The 21,753-nt window shown below is 27.3% G+C and overlaps 2 pseudogenes; both read left to right on the top strand.

The window, feature by feature from the left end:
- The first annotated feature begins 7,818 nt into the window (after positions 1-7,818).
- LOC145244156 (U2 spliceosomal RNA) lies at positions 7,819-7,943 on the top strand (annotated as a pseudogene).
- Positions 7,944-8,481: 538 nt separating this feature from the next.
- On the top strand, positions 8,482-8,608 carry LOC145244092 (U2 spliceosomal RNA; annotated as a pseudogene).
- The last annotated feature ends 13,145 nt before the right edge of the window (positions 8,609-21,753 follow it).

Raw genomic sequence — 21,753 nt, forward strand, 5'->3', positions numbered from 1 at the left:
ATATTGCATATATATAATATATATATTATATACATATATTGCATATATATAATATATATATTATATACATATATTGCATATATATAATATATATATTATATACATATATTGCATATATATAATATATATATTATATACATATATTGCATATATATAATATATATATTATATACATATATTGCATATATATAATATATATATTATATACATATATTGCATATATATAATATATATATTATATACATATATTGCATATATATAATATATATATTATATACATATATTGCATATATATAATATATATATTATATACATATATTGCATATATATAATATATATATTATATACATATATTGCATATATATAATATATATATTATATACATATATTGCATATATATAATATATATATTATATACATATATTGCATATATATAATATATATATTATATACATATATTGCATATATATAATATATATATTATATACATATATTGCATATATATAATATATATATTATATACATATATTGCATATATATAATATATATATTATATACATATATTGCATATATATAATATATATATTATATACATATATTGCATATATATAATATATATATTATATACATATATTGCATATATATAATATATATATTATATACATATATTGCATATATATAATATATATATTATATACATATATTGCATATATATAATATATATATTATATACATATATTGCATATATATAATATATATATTATATACATATAATATATATATTATATACATATAATATATATATTATATACATATAATATATATATTATATACATATAATATATATATTATATACATATAATATATATATTATATACATATAATATATATATTATATACATATAATATATATATTATATACATATAATATATATATTATATACATATAATATATATATTATATACATATATTGCATATATATAATATATATATTATATACATATATTGCATATATATAATATATATATTATATACATATATTGCATATATATAATATATATATTATATACATATATTGCATATATATAATATATATATTATATACATATATTGCATATATATAATATATATATTATATACATATATTGCATATATATAATATATATATTATATACATATATTGCATATATATAATATATATATTATATACATATATTGCATATATATAATATATATATTATATACATATATTGCATATATATAATATATATATTATATACATATATTGCATATATATAATATATATATTATATACATATATTGCATATATATAATATATATATTATATACATATATTGCATATATATAATATATATATTATATACATATATTGCATATATATAATATATATATTATATACATATATTGCATATATATAATATATATATTATATACATATATTGCATATATATAATATATATATTATATACATATATTGCATATATATAATATATATATTATATACATATATTGCATATATATAATATATATATTATATACATATATTGCATATATATAATATATATATTATATACATATATTGCATATATATAATATATATATTATATACATATATTGCATATATATAATATATATATTATATACATATATTGTATATATATAATATATATATTATATACATATATTGTATATATATAATATATATATTATATACATATATTGTATATATATAATATATATATTATATACATATATTGTATATATATAATATATATATTATATATATATATTGTATATATATAATATATATATTATATATATATATTGTATATATATAATATATATATTGTATATATATTGTATATATATAATATATATATTATATATATATTGTATATATATAATATTTATATTATATATATATTGTATATATATAATATATATATTATATATATATTGTATATATATAATATATATATTATATATATATTGTATATATATAATATATATATTATATATATAATATATATATTATATATATATAATATAAGTATTATATATATAATATATATATTATATATATATAATATATATATTATATATATATTGTATATATATTATATATATATATTGTATATATATTATATATATATTGTATATATATAATATGTATATTATATATATATTGTAAATATATAATATGTATATTATATATATATTGTAAATATATAATATGTATATAATATATATATTGTATATATATAATATATATATTGTATATATATAATATATATATTGTATATATATAATATATATATTGTATATATATAATATATATATTGTATATATATAATATATATATTGTATATATATAATATATATATTGTATATATATAATATATATATTGTATATATATAATATATATATTGTATATATATAATATATATATTGTATATATATAATATATATATTGTATATATATAATATATATATTGTATATATATAATATATATATTGTATATATATAATATATATATTGTATATATATATATTATATATATATTATATATATATTGTATATATATATTATATATATATAATATATATATTGTACATATATATATATTGTATATATATAATATATATATAATATATATATTGTACATATATATATATTGTATATATATAATATATATATTGTATATATATATTGTATATATAATATATATTATATATATATTTTGTATATATATATAATATATGTATTATATATCATATATAATATATATATTGTATATATATATATATATTGTATAATATATGTATTATATATTATATATATATTATATATATTATATATATTCTATACATTCTATATATTATATATATGTTGTATATATATTATATATATATTATATATATAATATACATAATATATATATATTGTATATATATAATATATATATATTGTATATATATAATATATATACATATTTTTTATATATAATATATATATATTGTATATATTTAATATATATATTATATATATTTTATATATATTATATATATATATTATATATATTATATATATTATATATATTATATATATTATCTATATTTTATATATATATTATCTATATTATATATATATTATCTATATTATATATATATTATCTATATTATATATATATTATCTATATTATATATATTATATATATTATATATATTATATATATATATTTATTATATGTATATTATATATATTATATATATTACATATATTGTATATATTATATATATATATTATATTATATTATATATTATATATATTATATATATATTATATTATATTATATATTATATATATTATATATATTATATATATATTATATCCATATATTATATATATTGTATACTATATACACATATATATATATGTATTATATATATATTATATATATTATAGATATATATTATGTGTACTAGAATTTAGCCAGATGATGTTACAGAGTCTCTAGCTGTGTACGATTGCTAAGTCTCTTCCTCTCTCTTGGTTCAAAATGTTGAGATCCAGCAATAAGCAAGAGTAAGATAGCCAGCAACAAGTTAAACCGCAGACCAGCGTTATGCGGGTACTGGTCACCCGCTTTATTGTTTTTGAAGTCAGAGATGTGCTTCTCCTAGAAAGATTGCGTTCACCACAGCTTGCAAGTCCTCTCCACCCCAACACACACATACATACACACACACACGGTGCTAGTTGGCCGTTGACTCCGAAAAAAGGACTTATTCGCCCTTTGGATGGTCTGGTTTTTAATCCTTCAGGGAGACTAGCCACCATCCTCACAAACAAGTCCGGTGGGGGTACCAGTTTAGTCGCCAGTGACCCGACCATAAAGCAGGCAGCACTGGGTTACATGGTACCAGTTGCATATGACATGCCCTGACATACACATATATACATACATACGTGTATACACATATACATAAATACTCACATATACATGACCTGACACACACACACACACACACACATATATATATATATATATAAATACACACACACATATATATATATATATATATAAATACACACATATACATGACCTGACACACATATATATATATACATAAAAACACACATATACGTATACATAAATACACACATACATAAATACACACATATACACATAAATACACACCTCTACACATAAATACACACCTCTACACATAAATACACACATACATAAATACACACCTATATAAATATACACCTATACACATAAATACACACATACATAAATACACACCTATATAAATATACACCTATACACATAAATACACACATACATAAATACACACCTATACACACATATATGCATATACATAAATACACACATATATACATATACATAAATACACACATATACATAAATACACACATATATACATATACATAAATACACACATATATACATAAATACACACATATATACATAAATACACACATATATACATAAATACACACATATATACATAAATACACACATATATACATATAAATAAATACACACATATATACATATAAATAAATACACACATATATACATATAAATAAATACACACATATATACATATAAATAAATACACACATATATACATATAAATAAATACACACATACATACATATATACACATATTTATCTATATTAGCAGAAGTACCCGTCGTTGACTGGGTTTAAAAACAGCCCACAGAAAATGGACTGTGATTGATGAAAGTATGATAGGTTATGAAAAGGAGGGGGTTGTAAAGAGATAGGTTTTGATACTCAAAAATTTTACCCTAAGCAAAATATGAAAGTAAAGATAATTTTTGCTAAAATATATTTTTTTATATCAACTTTGTTTCTATTCGTAATCAAAAGTGATCAACAAAATGAGGTTTCCTTATAAAGAGAGAATGTTATATATATGATAATATAAATATACAAAAAATAAATGTTACCATAGTCAATAAAAGTTACTTTTATGGTAGAAAAGTTCATTGGTTTGTATTTTTAAGTAGTTTGTAAAAACTTTTTTTCTTGTTTTTAATTCACCAACCGGTTTAAAAAAAATCAAAATGGCAACGACTTTGAAATGGAGAGTCCCGTTTTCAATGTGAAGGAGGGGCACCTGAGCATTCTGTGTTAACAATTTAAGAGAGTTCCGTCAACGTAAGGAATATTTATAAACATATTTTAATGTCTTCCGTTATTTTTTGCTTGAGGATTATTCGATTATGGCATGTGTAATTTATATAAAAGTTAATTTAAGTAGTTATCGCCTCAAATTTCGTTTTAATTTCGGTTCTCTGAAATTATTTCAAGTAAAGAGCATTAAAAACTATTTAAAAAAACATGAACTGAACTTTTATTGACTATGGTAACATTTATTTCTTGTATATTTATTTTGTTGGCTTTTCTGCTAAACACTCTTACTAAATAATATCGACGAAATATCGAAAAACAAAGAAACAAAAACAGTTTTGAAAAATAATGAAGCTTTACTTACCGTAGTAAAATAATCCGAAACAGCAAAATGGGATATTAAAAAAGTAAACACGTAATTACTTTAGTGTTTTAAAGCACATAATCGATATAAATATGAATGAGAAAATGGCGCCCTTTCCAAGCAGAACAGGTTCGTTTCAGTTTTACAGTATTGAACGATGTAGTATTGCGCCGTCGGATTCAGGGTTGTACTATTGTGATGTAAAGAACACGCAAAAAGAGTTGTAATCAATTCCTTCTAGTACACTGACAAAAAAGATTAAACAGATATATAAATAAAAATAAAAAGGTTATGTAAATGTTTTTAAAAAGACAAGTAATCACGTGAGCAGGATGTTTTCCTTCTTTTGACACGATAATAAGTAACGTTCTTATTTTTTTTATTATTTATCTATTTTCGAAAGAGTGCCACGTTCAAGTGGAGAAGGAAAAAACAGAGTTATGCCAAATTTGTGTCGAGAATTGTCTAAAGTCCCGACTCTTTTTTTGGGCTTTCACTTTAATAAGAACGTGCATTTATCAGGTGAATTTATTCGACACAATATGATTCAACTAAAAAAATAAATAAAAGCTAACGTGAATTAAGATTAAAGTTAAGGTATTATTATGGACCCTCACCCCTTTTAAAAAACCTTGTTAAACTTTGACATATTTACATTCTATGGAGGTCAGGCGCGAATGAACACCCAATAATTTTATTATACCATATTTCTTCAAACTGAAACATAATTATCAAAGTATACTTACGCAAATAGATATGAAAAGTCTTTGTTAAAGTTTGTGTCATATTTCCATGGAGTACAGGCTCCAATGCAGACCCCACAGTTTTATTATATCATTCCTATTTAAGTTGAAACATACTTATCAAAGTATTCTTATGTACATCTATATCAAAAACCCTTGTAAACGTTTTTTTTTCATTTTTTATTTCCATACTTTGGGGGCCAGGTGCGAACGCAGACCCCACAATTTTTATGAACCACCGTTCTGCCATATCAAACATACCCATTCCTGATCCTCGATACATCTTCTATCATTATATGTAATCAGTTTTTTTTAAAATAGTCAACTATAATGGAGCCTATTCGTGACCCCCACACACATTCTTTACGACATTTTTTTCTGAAAATTATTCAATTATTTCCTGTTTTATTCTTTTTGACCCACAAACAGAGCACATTGCCATTTTGAACGTAAGGAGCTAATATTTTGGATCGTGTCTAACAGGGGTCTGTGGAGAGTTGAGCAGCGTCTGTATGAACTTCAGCAGGTTAGTTCAGTCAGGGAAGCCGGAAAAAGAGAAGGAATTCTCAAAGTCTAGCAGTCTGAGATTAGGGTAGAAGGCTTTCCGGCATTCTAGAAACTTTCAAAGTGAAAAGGTGAGATTTTGCTGCTTGTCGAGTTAATCGGTAGTATTATATTGCGTTCTTCTTCACTCTCTCTTTTCTTCCTTTTTCTCCTCCTTTCCGCTGTTTTTTTGCCTTTTTTTTCTTTATAGATTTTTCTATTGTGTTTCCTCATTGTCCTCCCCCACCCTAACCCAACCGACTAAACTAAAATCATCAGCTCTTTTTATTACTGGACATCTCAATTCATAATGACAAACAAACGCTCTTTTGTTAAGTTTTGAAAGGCGCCATACCGCCCTCCCCTTTCACGGCAATATAAATGCATTTCCGCTTTTCGAACCGGATATTCCACTGGTTGGCCGCTTGCCACTGGACACTCGCCACTGTCCCGTCACGAAGAGCAAGTTATTTTTTACTTTCTTTACTACCGAAACATCTTTCTGTAAATGTTTTTTCTCATAAATATTTATGCTCAATATTGTCGCACGTCTCTTTCTCCATGCCAAGGACAACTAGTCGACCACCTGGAAAGACATACCGAAATGAATCATTCGTAATTTTGCTACAAGGGGCGTGCAATAAGTAATGCCCCTGACCCACTTCCAGTTTTCTAATCTAGCTGAAATTTTGCATGTGCAATGATTTATATCTCTACGGGTTATGTGGCAAATTGCAGCTCTGAACTAATTGTGGTTTCTGTTTTACAAGGGTTTGAACTGAGTCAGGTGTGAAATGGAGCCTGTTGTATGTTGAGCAGTGATCTGGTTTTTAGTCACGTGCAAGCGACTCTATAAGTAACTCCGTCGGTCGGTCGGTCTGTCCGTAACAGTTTTGTGCTTGGCCTTTTTGGTTAAGATCAAAAGTCTGTTAATAGATCTGTTCTTAGTTTTTTTAAGCTTTTCTTGGCCTTTTGGCTAAGATCAAAGTGTAGTATCTGTTCCGGCAGATACTGCAAGCAAAGACCATATGTGGGGGCAACTCCACATATAAGACCTTGGTCAATGTAGGGGCAACCCTTCATACCAATTGTCACTATCCAGCTCCCCTACTCCCCGGGGAGTTGGTCCCCATTTCCCCTTCACTCCTCACTTTAAAAATCGGCCTTGTGCCTAATTTGCTCAGTGGGGGAGCAAATAAATACCATCTGTTCCGGCAGATGCTGCAAGCTATGACTAGCTCTGACTAGCAAAGACCAGATGTGGGGGCAACCCCACATGCCTGACCATTAACCAGCTCCCATTTCCCACCTCTCGTGAGCTGGTCCCCTTTTCCCCTTCCCCCTCCCTTCACTCCTCACATTAAAAATCGGCCTTGTGCCTAATTTGCTCAGTGGGGGAGCAAATAAATACCATCTGTTCCGGCAGATACTGCAAGCAAAGACCATATGTGGGGGCAACCTCTAATATAAGATCTTGGTCAATGTAGGGGCAACCCTTTATACCAATTGTCACTATCCAGCTCCTTTACTCCCCGGGGAGTTGGTCCCCATTTCCCCTTCACTCCTTACATTAAAAATCGGCCTTGTGCCTAATTTGCTCGGTGTGGGAGCAAATGAATACCCTTTTCATGGCCTTTTGGCCAAGATCAAAGTGTAGTATCTGTTCTTACTATATGCTGTACTTATTGTGATATAAAGTGGAGGATCACTTTTCTGTATTAATTTAATGTAAAATGATCACCCACTGTACAACCAGTCAGTCTCAAAGCCATTCAAGCTAGATCATTCATTTTCATGAACGTGAATAGTCTCCAAGGTGATATAGTGAATGAGCACGACTCAGAATATAAAAAAAATCTGTGCTAAAGTTCGCTGCACAAGACGGGTTTTTAAGTAAAACTTAAAAACCCGTCTTGTGCAACGAACTTTAGCACGGATTTTTTTTATATTCTGAGTCGTGCTCATTCACTATATCACCTTAAGATCTTGGAGACTGTTCACGTTCGACTTAGAAAACCTTCCCTTTGCAAGCAAAGGGAATTCCTCCTGTGTTTTAACGTGATCAATCTCTAGGGTATTCGACCATAACGCTGTTTTATTTTAATCGTTTTCCCATTTTTTTTGCTCCCCGTAAATTGAATAAAACGCAATTTAAATCGCTTTTTCATTCTTTGTTTTAAAAATTCCCTCGATACAGATTTGAGAAGCGAGGGTCGAAACCGGTCAGCTGGCTCCCCATTTCTCTTTCATTCCTCTCTGGTTCCCTTTTCCCCCCTTTTGGAGAGAAGATTAAAGGAATATATATATATATATATATATATATATATATAATATAAAACTACTTAATTTACTCACATAAACTAAGCCTGAAGTGTCCTAGAGTGGATGAAACGCGGAATATTCAGTATAGCTTAATCGCCATATATATATATATATATATATATATATATATATATGTGTGTGTGTGTGTGTGTGTTCAGGCTTATGCCGATATTTGTATGGCTATTTATGTATGCATATACCGATATGCGCTATTGTATACATGTATTCAATTACTCTAGAAATCTTTATATGATATATAGTCCTTTTCCGCCCACATATTTTCATCTATCAGTCTACACAATCAAATTCTCCTCTTTCCTTTTGTCAGGTTCCAATTAGATATGACGTTGACATGTTTAGCTTAACATTTAATTTGCATTTGTTCCCAAAATAGAACATCTGGCCTACCCTTATCGCATTATTTTTTCTACTTTTAATCTTTAGCATTTTTCATTTCCTTTTATTATCGGCGGCCAAAGGAAGCGAGGTTTATTTTTCTTCTCAGGAGGTCAATAACAGCTCTTTCACTTAATGGAAAAGTCTTGTAGCACAATTTTAGGATGCCACCTCCAATTTTAGAATTTATTCATATTTATCGCTCAACCATTTGGATCATTATAATTTCTACTGGACTATTTTATGTACATCCCTATATCTGACCAATTAATTTTGTTCGATTAACCTCGTTTTTCTTCCTTTATCGAGACTGCTCTTCATTTCGAATATCCTTTTAACCTAGGAATTTTGCATTATTATCAACTAAAATACAAATATTTTGTATAATTTATAGTTTTCTATTTATGCGCTAACCACCAAAATTTAAAGCATTTCTATGAATATTGTTTTACTTACCTATATCATGTATGATATCAGTAAGAATTCTAATAACACCCGAAAAATAGAAATCCAGACAAATATATCTAACTTGATCTGTTTAAAAAGTAAAAAATACGCAATAATTTTTCTAAAAAATTAGAAAAATTGTATTGCAAAAACGATCATTCCAATAAGCGCAAAAAATGTGTTTTGTAAGTTTATTTTTAAGAAAATAGCGGAGACAATAGCAATCATATTGTGCAAAAAAGACAACGCCGCATTTGTTTTTCCAGCGATCGAGTTTGATAGTACGTTATGAAGTGTAACATTAATGAAGAAAAATACTAAACTTGATGGAAGAAAAAACATCTCACAAATATTTCTTTTCTAACAAAGATTGTTTCCAAATATAAATATTTTTCGCAGAATAACTATAAGTATATTTACTAAAAATTTTAATATAAAAGAAATATAAAGAATTACAAACGAATGCTTTAAACGGCTCCAGTAAAGATACTCTTGTGCATGTCAGTGTGGGAAATTAAAAATATTATGTTTATTCAAATTAAATAAAAATGGATGTTTTTGCAACTATTTTGAAGTCACAAGCGTTTATAATAGGCGATACTGGAGCCTCACAAGCTTTTCATTTAAAGAACGAAAAGAGTATGTAATCGAAGAAACCGACGGGAATTCAACTCCTTTCTTTATGTTTATCCGAAAACCAAGAACTAGCTCGAATTAAAGTTAGAACTGTCAACTTTTTTATTTTTATTTTTTTACACAGGAATCACCACTTATCAAAGCCCGGAGGCCACTCGAGGATAAGGATTAATGGGTATACATTAATCAATGTGATTAAATAAAAATTAATGGCAAAAATGAAAGATGCAACAGTTGTTTTACTGTAGTCTTATTTTCTATATTTGTCAATGGAATAGACAAAAATCTCACCTCAGTTTATATATACAATGATATTGATGAAACTCCTTTATTAACGGATGGTTTGAATATCGTTAAAAAATTAGCAACATTAAACTCTCATAAGCATTGAGTGTGAATAACGTTCAATTGATTAGCCTCGTCAATTACGTGAATGAAAGAAAGATAGATAAATAGAGAGAATTATGTAAATGTTTGTGCATGTTTTATTTAGTGTACAGTTTGTATGTGGGTAAGAGCATGTTTACCTCCTGTTCAGGAGGTTAGACACAAGGTCAGGTTTAGGAAAATGCGCCGTAGGATAAGAACACTGATAAAAAAACAAAAAGAAAATGCATGAGTGTCTGTCGGCATTCCCAAGTAGGGATGTCTTAGGCGATTATTAACCAACTAACCCTTCTCAAAAGACAACGTATGAGGAGGTTGGTTTCCTAGGATTTTAAAAGGACCATACTTCAATGCGATAGCAACAAAGTCACGGACTGATTGTATCCCCGACTGCTATGGACACCTACATAAGCTATTTCAAGTAAGAGACAGGAGAGGGAAGAAGAAAAAGAGAGAGAAGAAGGAGATAGAGAGAGAAAGAGAATAAGAAGAAAAAGAAAAAAGAAGATCAGAAACGAAAGTGAGAGAGATGAGAAGGATATGTTAAAACATAATGTCACTGATGATGTAACAATTAAGAGAAATAAAATGAGTCTAAAAGAAAGAGAGTGAGAGAGAGAGAAAGAAAGATATAGATAGATAGATAGAGAGAGAGATAGAGAGGTTGAGGTCAAAATATTCAGGACAGATATCGTTTATATAAACTTTTAGTTTCTTTTCTTTTTTGTTCTGTTTATTTATGCATCTCTTTCAAGTAAAAATCTATCCAAAAAAAAAATCGACATTTTTTGTTTCTTTTCAAACTGTACCGACACATGTTTCCGCAATTAGATTTAAACATGGAAGACTTTCGTCGTCATTTATAAAAGACGGCAAAGAACAGACCTCAACTTATAAGTCAAGAAAGAAACAAAATACATAAAACCTCAACTCAGACAAGAAACAGCAAAACTACGTTCATTCAAAATACGCGTTTAGTGATTTCAGTCGTGCTTTAATCTGAAACCTGAATGAATGACGAACACGACATTTCATCGACAAGCGTAACAACCGAAACAAAATAGATTAAACGTAAGCACTACAGATCAACCGATTAGTTTACTGACCAATAATTCTACCAATCGATTATTTTACCAAACAACCCATCATTCTACCGATCGATCATTCAATCGATTGCACATTCTACCGACTTTTCGCTCTACCGACCGACTGATCATTCTACTGATTCATCATTTTTTCGACCGATCGACCAAGGAAATATATAAGTCGATTTACATTTTTTCATTTAAAAAAATATTCACTCAAATCTGATTTTTAATGAAATATTCTGCATGAATATCTTTTTTGCATTTTTGACAAATTTGATTTCTGAAGTTTAAGCTTATTGGCGTCGATTCTCGACTTTTCCTTAAAAAACAAACAAAAAAAAAAAAACAAAAGCAAAATCCAAAACCAAATACAAAACAAGCAAAAATATGCATAAGAAGGTTATGTTTTCGGTCGAGTTAATTTCTTTGTGTTAAACCCATCATCAGCATCACTTGACCAATCGTTGCAAAACATCGGCCATGATTTAACTTAGAACTAAGTCAAGGTCAAGGTTACAGACAAGTTTTGTTTATTATAGAGACTCGTTACTTGGCTTCTTTTGTAGCCATTAAAAACAAGCTTTTAGATCATGTCCATTGCTCTTGACTTTGAAAAGCTCAAAGACAAACTGTGTATAGAAGTTCAGGTTCCGAGTTTTTCAAATTTGATGCATGGTTTCCTTCGAGAACAGTAATCACTATGAAAAATGTACTTCTAGTTTTGAGTTGTATATGTTTTAATGGCATAACTTTGTAAATACTTCGTACAATATGAAGAAGAAAGATGCAGCTAATATGCTTGCCCATTCTTACGCTGTCAGGCGGAGGTATGCAGTCTTAGGACTGACTTTTATAAAAACGTTTAAAAATAATAAAAGAGTTGAATATTTAATTTAGACAATTTTAAACAGTCGCAGAAGATAATGGTGGAATTTAGTGATATTTAAGTGCTATGTGCTCGCGATGAATACTCCAAAAAGCTGTTAAGAGATGAGGTTACATGCGTCGTCAAAGAAATTTGAATAAACACAATGTATTAAGTCCAAATTAGAGGTAAAAATTCCAGCCTTACTACTTCCATAAGCAGCTCAGAAAACACATATTCCCTCACTTCTTGAGTTCTACAAAAGACTAGATCACACCTTAGAATTGCTCAGTCCGGTTTGATTTTATTTATTTTTTCTCTTTCTTTATTCACTTGACTAAGATTTTATAAACGTTATTTTGCATACCATGACCACCATCATAAAATGCAGTTTCATGAAATGCTAAAACTAGCAAATGTTTAGCTCTGCTATTTATACAATTTACTAACTCATTCTTTTCTATGAAGAGAAGAATCTTGCATTCCTTGAAACTCCGCGGAATAAGAATATTTTTAACCGTCTTTATTTATTGCAGGCATTCTGTCAAAAACAAAAGTTACATATAAATTTTAGTTACAGTTTTCATTTATCTGGTATCAAGCTCTACTTCTCATTGTCGTATCAAAGTTTTCATTTATTTGGTTGGGATAAATATAAACATTAATACTTATATTGGATTGAAGCTTACATTGCCTAATAAACTTATCCTGTTAATTGCATTATATATATATATATATATATATATATACATACGAAAATTCAGGTAATAATAAGTTTACGCATTAAATAGAGAGGATATAATAAATACCGTAGTTAAAGTTCGATAACGCAATTGATACTTCGGTTAAATTTTGTACAACGACGACGATAATAACAACGACAATACTACTACTACTACTACTAATAATAATAATAATAATAAAAATAAAAGTAATAACGACAATAATAATAATGATAAAAATAATAACGACAATAATAATAACGACAATAATAATAACAACAACGACAATAATAATAGTAATATTATTAATTATTATAATAATTATTATTATTAGCAGGACTTATGGAAATTTCACAGGGGACTCATTCATATGTAAAATATTGATGTTGGCATTCTGTAGATGTTCAGTGTAAATGGAGACGATCTGATATTGTAGCTTTAATGTCAAAACTACAAATGTATTTATCTAAGCTAGCACGAATGCCTAGCAAAGTCCGGTCGTAAATTACGCTTAAATATGATATTTTAATTCTTGCAGATTTCTTATATATTATTTTAGAGTTAATGTTCTATCGGTTTTTATATATTACAATGTTGCGATTTCAAAACTAAAAAAAAATTGTATCCATATGACCTGAGTGCATTAGCTTGAATCGGAACTGAAATAAAAACTTATGAAAAAATTGTATATATATATATATATATATATATATATATACACACATATACATGTGTATATATATATATATACACACACACACACATATACATATATATATGTGTGTATATATATATATATATATATATATATATATATGTATATATATAACTTGAGTTCCTTCAGCCAAAACCGAAACTAAAACTTATGCAGAATTCTTGAGTTCCTTCAACGAAACCGAAATCAAAACTTATAAAGAATTATTGATGAAATTATTTATGACAAAAATGGAAATACATAACAATTAAACGACCCGGATCTAAGCGTGACAAAGAAAATAACACACATGCTCTCGTATATAATATATAGATGCAAAAAGTTATCGAGGCGGGGAAAACCGAGAATCTTGAGAAGCTTGTTGTCATTCATGCTCCAAGGAACCCCACTAGTTATTATCCGCGAATAATCTCTAATGATGATCTGACATTATTTTTGATTAGGAATCTTTTACATATAAAATCAGTAAATGCAAGATTTATCGCGAAATAATAAACAAAGAATAGTCGGCATGGTGTAATATCTTTGATAACTTCGAGAAAGAAAAAGGAAAAAAAAATGGAGCCATCAAATAGACTGAAGAATTTAAAATGTTGTAATTCATTCTCCGTCTATTCTAGTATCGCTGGCGACGATAATCTGGCCGAGACCGTTCACAATTCAGTAACAATCTGATCCTGTCAATTGTAAAAACCTTTTTTTAACTTCTTGCATTTGATCAACATCTTCAGTTGTTTGATCAACATCATCTTCAGTTGTTCCTAATTCATTTTTCAACTGGAGTTCCCATTTCTTCGCAGTTGGTTTTATTTAGAATAATCAATTCAGACACAAGAGCGTCTCTGTTTTAGTGAAATAAAAACTTTCTTTGCTACCAGGAAAGTCATGCAAATATCCAAATGAATATCTGGTTCTTGAACTTCCTTCTGGATCAGATTTATTTCTCGCAGTTTTTTCCACAGATGGGATAGAAAGTAAAATGTTGCACGTTAGAAACAAATATTTAAAATATTTGAATCATGTTAAAAATACTAATCTAAAATTTACACATGTTAAAAATAATCCTAGGCATTTTTAAGTCAATCAAAAAAATTCTACAAATCAAAAGTATAGATTTTAATCTGGAGATAATTTTTTCAGTCTCAAGATTCTATATTCAGTTTCGAAATCTCGTAGTCAAAATTTCCAGAACTGGCAATTACTGATCGATTATTAAGTTTACTTGCTTTAAGAGCTCATGCATGCAATTATTACTTTATGGAATAGATATCTTTCGTATTATTGAATGCATGTGTATGCGATTTATAACTAACGGTACTCATGTTTTGGCATTGTCAGGGAAAATATATTAAATAAAAAAATTCCAGGCACCAAAATTAAATTATGGAAATAATGCGAAGCTAGTGGGAACATTTACATATTTATTCTGATATACTTTGTAAGTTTATAAAAACTGCAATATTTTACATTAAAATCGAAACTAATTTCCCATTAGTAATTCTAAAATAAGTGCGTGTATGTGTTTTATACTTCTACAGAATGTGAACCTAACTTTCACGAATTTTGCTTAGTGAATCTATATTTTGTGTTTGCGATATAGAATTACCATCGATTTGTTTTTTGTTTAATCAAGAAATTTCGGATCGTCATATTTAATTCCGGGAATGAGCATATAAAGCTAGGGCACCCAAAAAGTCACTGAAATGGTTTGAACTGAAATAGATTCATTATTTTTGATATCTTTTGTAATTTTAATACAATCTGACCAACAACTAGGATATTTAAAATAAATACAAAACCCAAACAACCTTTGTTTATGAAAATGTCTTTTAAATGTTGCTCATTTTAGCTTCGCATATTTGCATTCTTTCCAAGACCTTATTCATGACAGATTGTTGAAATCTGGATTGCGATTTAACTTCCATATTTCGTTCCACAAGCTGGCAGACCTGGAAACATTAAACTCCAAACATTGCAATAATTAGAAGAAAACATCAGGAAATAAAGATTGTTTGATATTTGCATTACATCTTAAATTTCCTAATATCTTAGTGAGATTGTGTTAAAATTACAGAAAGATATCAAAATAAAGAATCTATTAAAGTTCAAAGCCTTCAGTGAGTTTTTGGACATCCTGTATTTACAGAAAAAAGAAAATTACGACAGTTTTTGTTAGGAATCGCAGCACTGATACTGTTGATCTATAAATCAAGTAAAATTCATTTTTCCTGGTGATATAGAGTCAATCAGTAATTTTAACTAAGATATGTGACAACAGTATTATTTACGAGTTTCAGAGAAATTATTATTAGTTAGCTATATTTCGCTATTATTGCCGTCGAACATTTCTGTATCGTTTTCAATCAATACTCAATTTATGTACTCTGTTATACTTTATAACACAAGTAAAAAAAGTATTAACTGACACAACACGAAAAAAAAACTAACTAATCCTTCTACACTATCGCTTCATTAGTAAAACGTTTCATTTAACCATGAGCAACTCTATATGTCAATCGAGAACATAATATATGGACAGGCTGTTTCAATAAATCTCATCAGACAATAAGATTTGGATTTTAAATGATAAACTTTTGATTACATTTCAATTGATAATATGTAATATCAACATGGATTATATAAAATCAAGCGTGCATTTTGAAGGCTTGATCTGTAATCGACTTAAATAGTGGCGCCCAACAACAGTGGGCGACTTGGTCCACCACCTGTAATACCCGAATTGCTACGGGTATTCTACAGGTGGAATATATATATTCTACAGGTTGAATATATATATATATATATATATTCTACAGGTTGAATATATATATATATATATATATATATATTCTACAGGTTGAATATATATATATATTCTACAGGTTGAATATATATATATATTCTACAGGTTGAATATATATATATATTCTACAGGTTGAATATATATATATATTCTACAGGTTGAATATATATATATATATATATATATATATATATTCTACAGGTTGAATATATATATATATATATATATATATATATATATATTCTACAGGTTGAATATATATATATATTCTACAGGTTGAACATATATATATATATATTCTACAGGTTGAATATATATATATATTCTACAGGTTGAACATATATATATATATATTCTACAGGTTGAATATATATATATATTCTACAGGTTGAATATATATATATATTCTACAGGTTGAATATATATATATATATATATTCTACAGGTTGAACATATATATATATATATATATATATATATATTCTACAGGTTGAATATATATATATATTCTACAGGTTGAACATATATATATATATATATTCTACAGGTTGAATATATATATATATATATATATATATATATATATATTCTACAGGTTGAATATATATATATATATTCTACAGGTTGAATATATATATATATATTCTACAGGTTGAATATATATATATATATATATATATTCTACAGGTTGAATATATATATATATATATATATATATATATATATATATAATTATCTTCTACAGGTTGAATATATATATATATTCTACAGGTTGAATATATATATATATATATATATATATATATATATATATTCTACAGGTTGAATATATATATATATATATTCTACAGGTTGAACATATATATATATATATTCTACAGGTTGAATATATATATATATATATATATTCTACAGGTTGAACATATATATATATATATATTCTACAGGTTGAATATATATATATATATATATTCTACAGGTTGAATATATATATATATATATATATATATATTCTACAGGTTGAATATATATATATATATATATATATATATATTCTACAGGTTGAATATATATATATATATATATATATATATTCTACAGGTCGAATATATATATATATATATATATATATATATATATATATTCTACAGGTTGAATATATATATATATTCTACAGGTTGAATATATATATATATATATATATATTCTACAGGTTGAATATATATATATATATATTCTACAGGTTGAATATATATATATATATATATATATATATATACTAGACCACCCGTGACCCGTTGGGTCAGTACGTTATATTAGCTATGGAATTCATGTATTAGCGTGACACTTGTGGCATAAAGAAAATAGTTTTTTTTTACATAACAGAAGCATTTCTATGAAAGTATATTAAAATGAAAAAAGAATATAGATAGATTTCTATGAGTCGTTCTGTTTATTATAATTGTTATTTTTTTTTAAATTACAGTTACTGAATTATAAGTGGTTGGTCATACTTATAGGTAAATATGCACTGAACAGGTATCATAATCCTTATTATAGTTAAATTCAAATTTTGATATATCATCTTTTAAATGAAATTGTTAGTTGAAAGTACAGAATAATAAAAAAAACACTCTCCACATGTTAATAATGGCTTTTTAAATAGAAAATGAAAATAAAATGTAACTTTTTTCATTTAATTTAAGCAAACATTCAGTACCCATTGTGTAAAATATTTAATTTGTATGTTAATAATAAGGTCAATAAAATTAAGACAATTCTTTTCTATTTACATTTTTTGTACAATTAATTTTTTTTAAAGAAAACTTTTGTTATCCTTTTGCTTAATTGAGACTTCTTATCAGGTTCTAACTCTCTTATATCCAGATTAATTATATTAATCAATTTATTTTATTGAATATGTATCGCTGAAAAGCACGGGTGCTTAAGCACTTATTGTACAGAAAATAAATATTGTATTCATATGCTAATAATAAGGTCACTAAAACTAAGACAATACTTTTCTATTTACAACATTTTTTGTACAATTTGAGTGTTTTAAAAAAACTTTTATGTTTTCCTTTCGCTTAACTCTACTGAGTGCAACATATAGTTGACCATGTTGAAAGACAGGTTTGTCTAGATAAACTAAAACTTTATGTAAGGTCTGTCCTTGAGACTTATGAATAGTCATAGCAAATGCTAATTGTATAGGAAACTGGACTCTGGCAAACGGAATATTGTCACCTTCAGATAAGACCATTTTCAATCTTGGAATTAAAACGATTTCTCCTTCAAACTGTGATGCAATAATTTTAGCAACAATCAAATTATTATACAGCTCCTCTATTATTAGTCTTGTACCATTACATAAGCGTGGTGGATCAATATTCCTCATACATATGATTGGAGCTCCTTTCTTGAGTTCAAGTTTATGTGGAGGTAATCCTGATAACTCTATCGAATCAAGAAATTCTGTTGGGTAATGTGTAGCTTCTGTTCCTTCAAGAACAGAATTAAATGACAAATATTCTTTGACTTGTCCAGGAAATTTTTCAATACAATTATGATTTATTGCTCTAACTGTATCATTAAATGGTACTAATATGCAATTTTCCGCAAACATTTCTAGATTGTCAAACGAAGGATAAATGTATTCAATGCATTGGTCAACATTATCTGCACGGATTATCAAATCTTCAGGCAGTTCAATCTCACCATTTTCATTTTTTTCAAGTTTGTCTTCACCAATCTTTATAATAAATTTAGAGTATTCATCATCATCATCTTGAACTCTCATGTTTTGTTTTAAATAAAATTTCTTAAATTTACGCCACAAAAACGACTCTTTGATGCAAGCATTGTAAATGTCAGCATCATTTCCTCTTTTTATGACTGGTAGTAGTTGCCTGAAGTCACCACTGCACACCGTCAATATCCCTCCGAATGTTTCATTGTTTCCACATATATCCTTGAGAGTCCTATCGAACGTCTCTAAACTCTCCCTTCTTATCATTGGACATTCGTCCCAAATAATAAGTTTTGCTGCCCTTATCAAGTTGGCTGTTTCTGATTGTTTATCAAAATTACAAACATCATTTTCTCTTACATTGAGAGGAAGCTTGAATCTGGAATGAGCAGTGCGACCACCAGGCATCAATGTTGCAGCAATACCTGATGATGCTACAGCCAGTGCAATTTGTCCTAAGCTCCTTACTTTTGAAAGAAGAAGTTTTATTAAGAAGGTCTTTCCTGTGCCTCCTGGAGCATCGATGAAAATCAATGAAGAAGAGTCTGTGTTTAAGCAACTGCATATAAAGTTGTAGATGATCGATTGTTCGTCATTTAATAAATGTTGATGTGTCTTTACATATGTCATTTGCTCTGCTATATTGTAACTTTGCTCATCCATTATGGCTCTATTTATGTGAATCACATTAGGTAAATTCTGAGGCAAAGGCAATCCAAAATCTTGCAGTGATTTGTCAGCAGCACAAAGTTTATCATTTATGTACCTCAACGTGTTGTTGATGGCATTTTTATTGACCATGTTCTGATTGTTGACTTGGATTTGCATTGCATTGTAGTAATCCATTGCCATGGAGTTGGAAAATCTTTCCCACAACTCAAGAGGATTTGAACATTCTGTGTTTAAAAGTATCACAATGAACAGATCCCTTATCGCTCTTGGCATTCTCGTTTTATCTGCATCCTCCATTGTTTGTATCCAGTGGTTGTCATGAAGCAGTAATCCTCTTTCTTTGCAAGCAGTTTTAAATAATGGACATATATGACCTGCTACAGTTCGCAGAGATTCAAAAGAATTAGGTCCTTTTACATGGTGAAGTAGTAGCCGCAAAAAGTACAATTCACCACTATTTGGTGAGACTGTGTACATACGACCAAGAATATTTGCTTCAAAAACTACTGGGTGGTCAACTATTCTTCTACCCATTTTTCTTCTTTGCCATTTCTTATTTTGCCACACATAGTATTTTGGGACATCCGAGTAATAGAGTGTTCTGGCAAATTCATCATTCTGGCAAATATTGAAAAACTCTGTTAGAGTTGTGCAAGAAGCATTTCTATTAAGGTCTCTGTTGCTTGTCCTTTGAATATAGATCATATGTTGATCAGGGAGATGTATCTGAAGACGAACAACTGCAGGTTCTCTAACATGAATTGGAAATCCCAGTATCATCGAAACTGCTTCTGATGGTCCAATATATCTTCCTGTCAAGTATTGCTTAATTTCGTCTTTGCTTACACTGAAAACTGCCTGATCGCTTCCCTTTAATGTATATTTAATTACATATTTAATGGATTTTACAGAAGTGCATATTTCTACATTTAAGTGACAATTAAATAACTTCAAGAGAGTCATGTTGTAAGGTACAACCCATTTGGAAGTTATAGGTTCATTTCTACCTTCTTTATAGCCTTGATGACCTCCCATTTCTGGTGACCTTCGCCTATAAATAGGGTAGGAATCATATCCACATCTTGTTTC

This window comes from Euprymna scolopes, chromosome 22, assembly GCF_053919585.1.
Source record: "Euprymna scolopes isolate OS-2025 chromosome 22, ASM5391958v1, whole genome shotgun sequence".
Classification (NCBI taxonomy): domain Eukaryota; kingdom Metazoa; phylum Mollusca; class Cephalopoda; order Sepiida; family Sepiolidae; genus Euprymna; species Euprymna scolopes.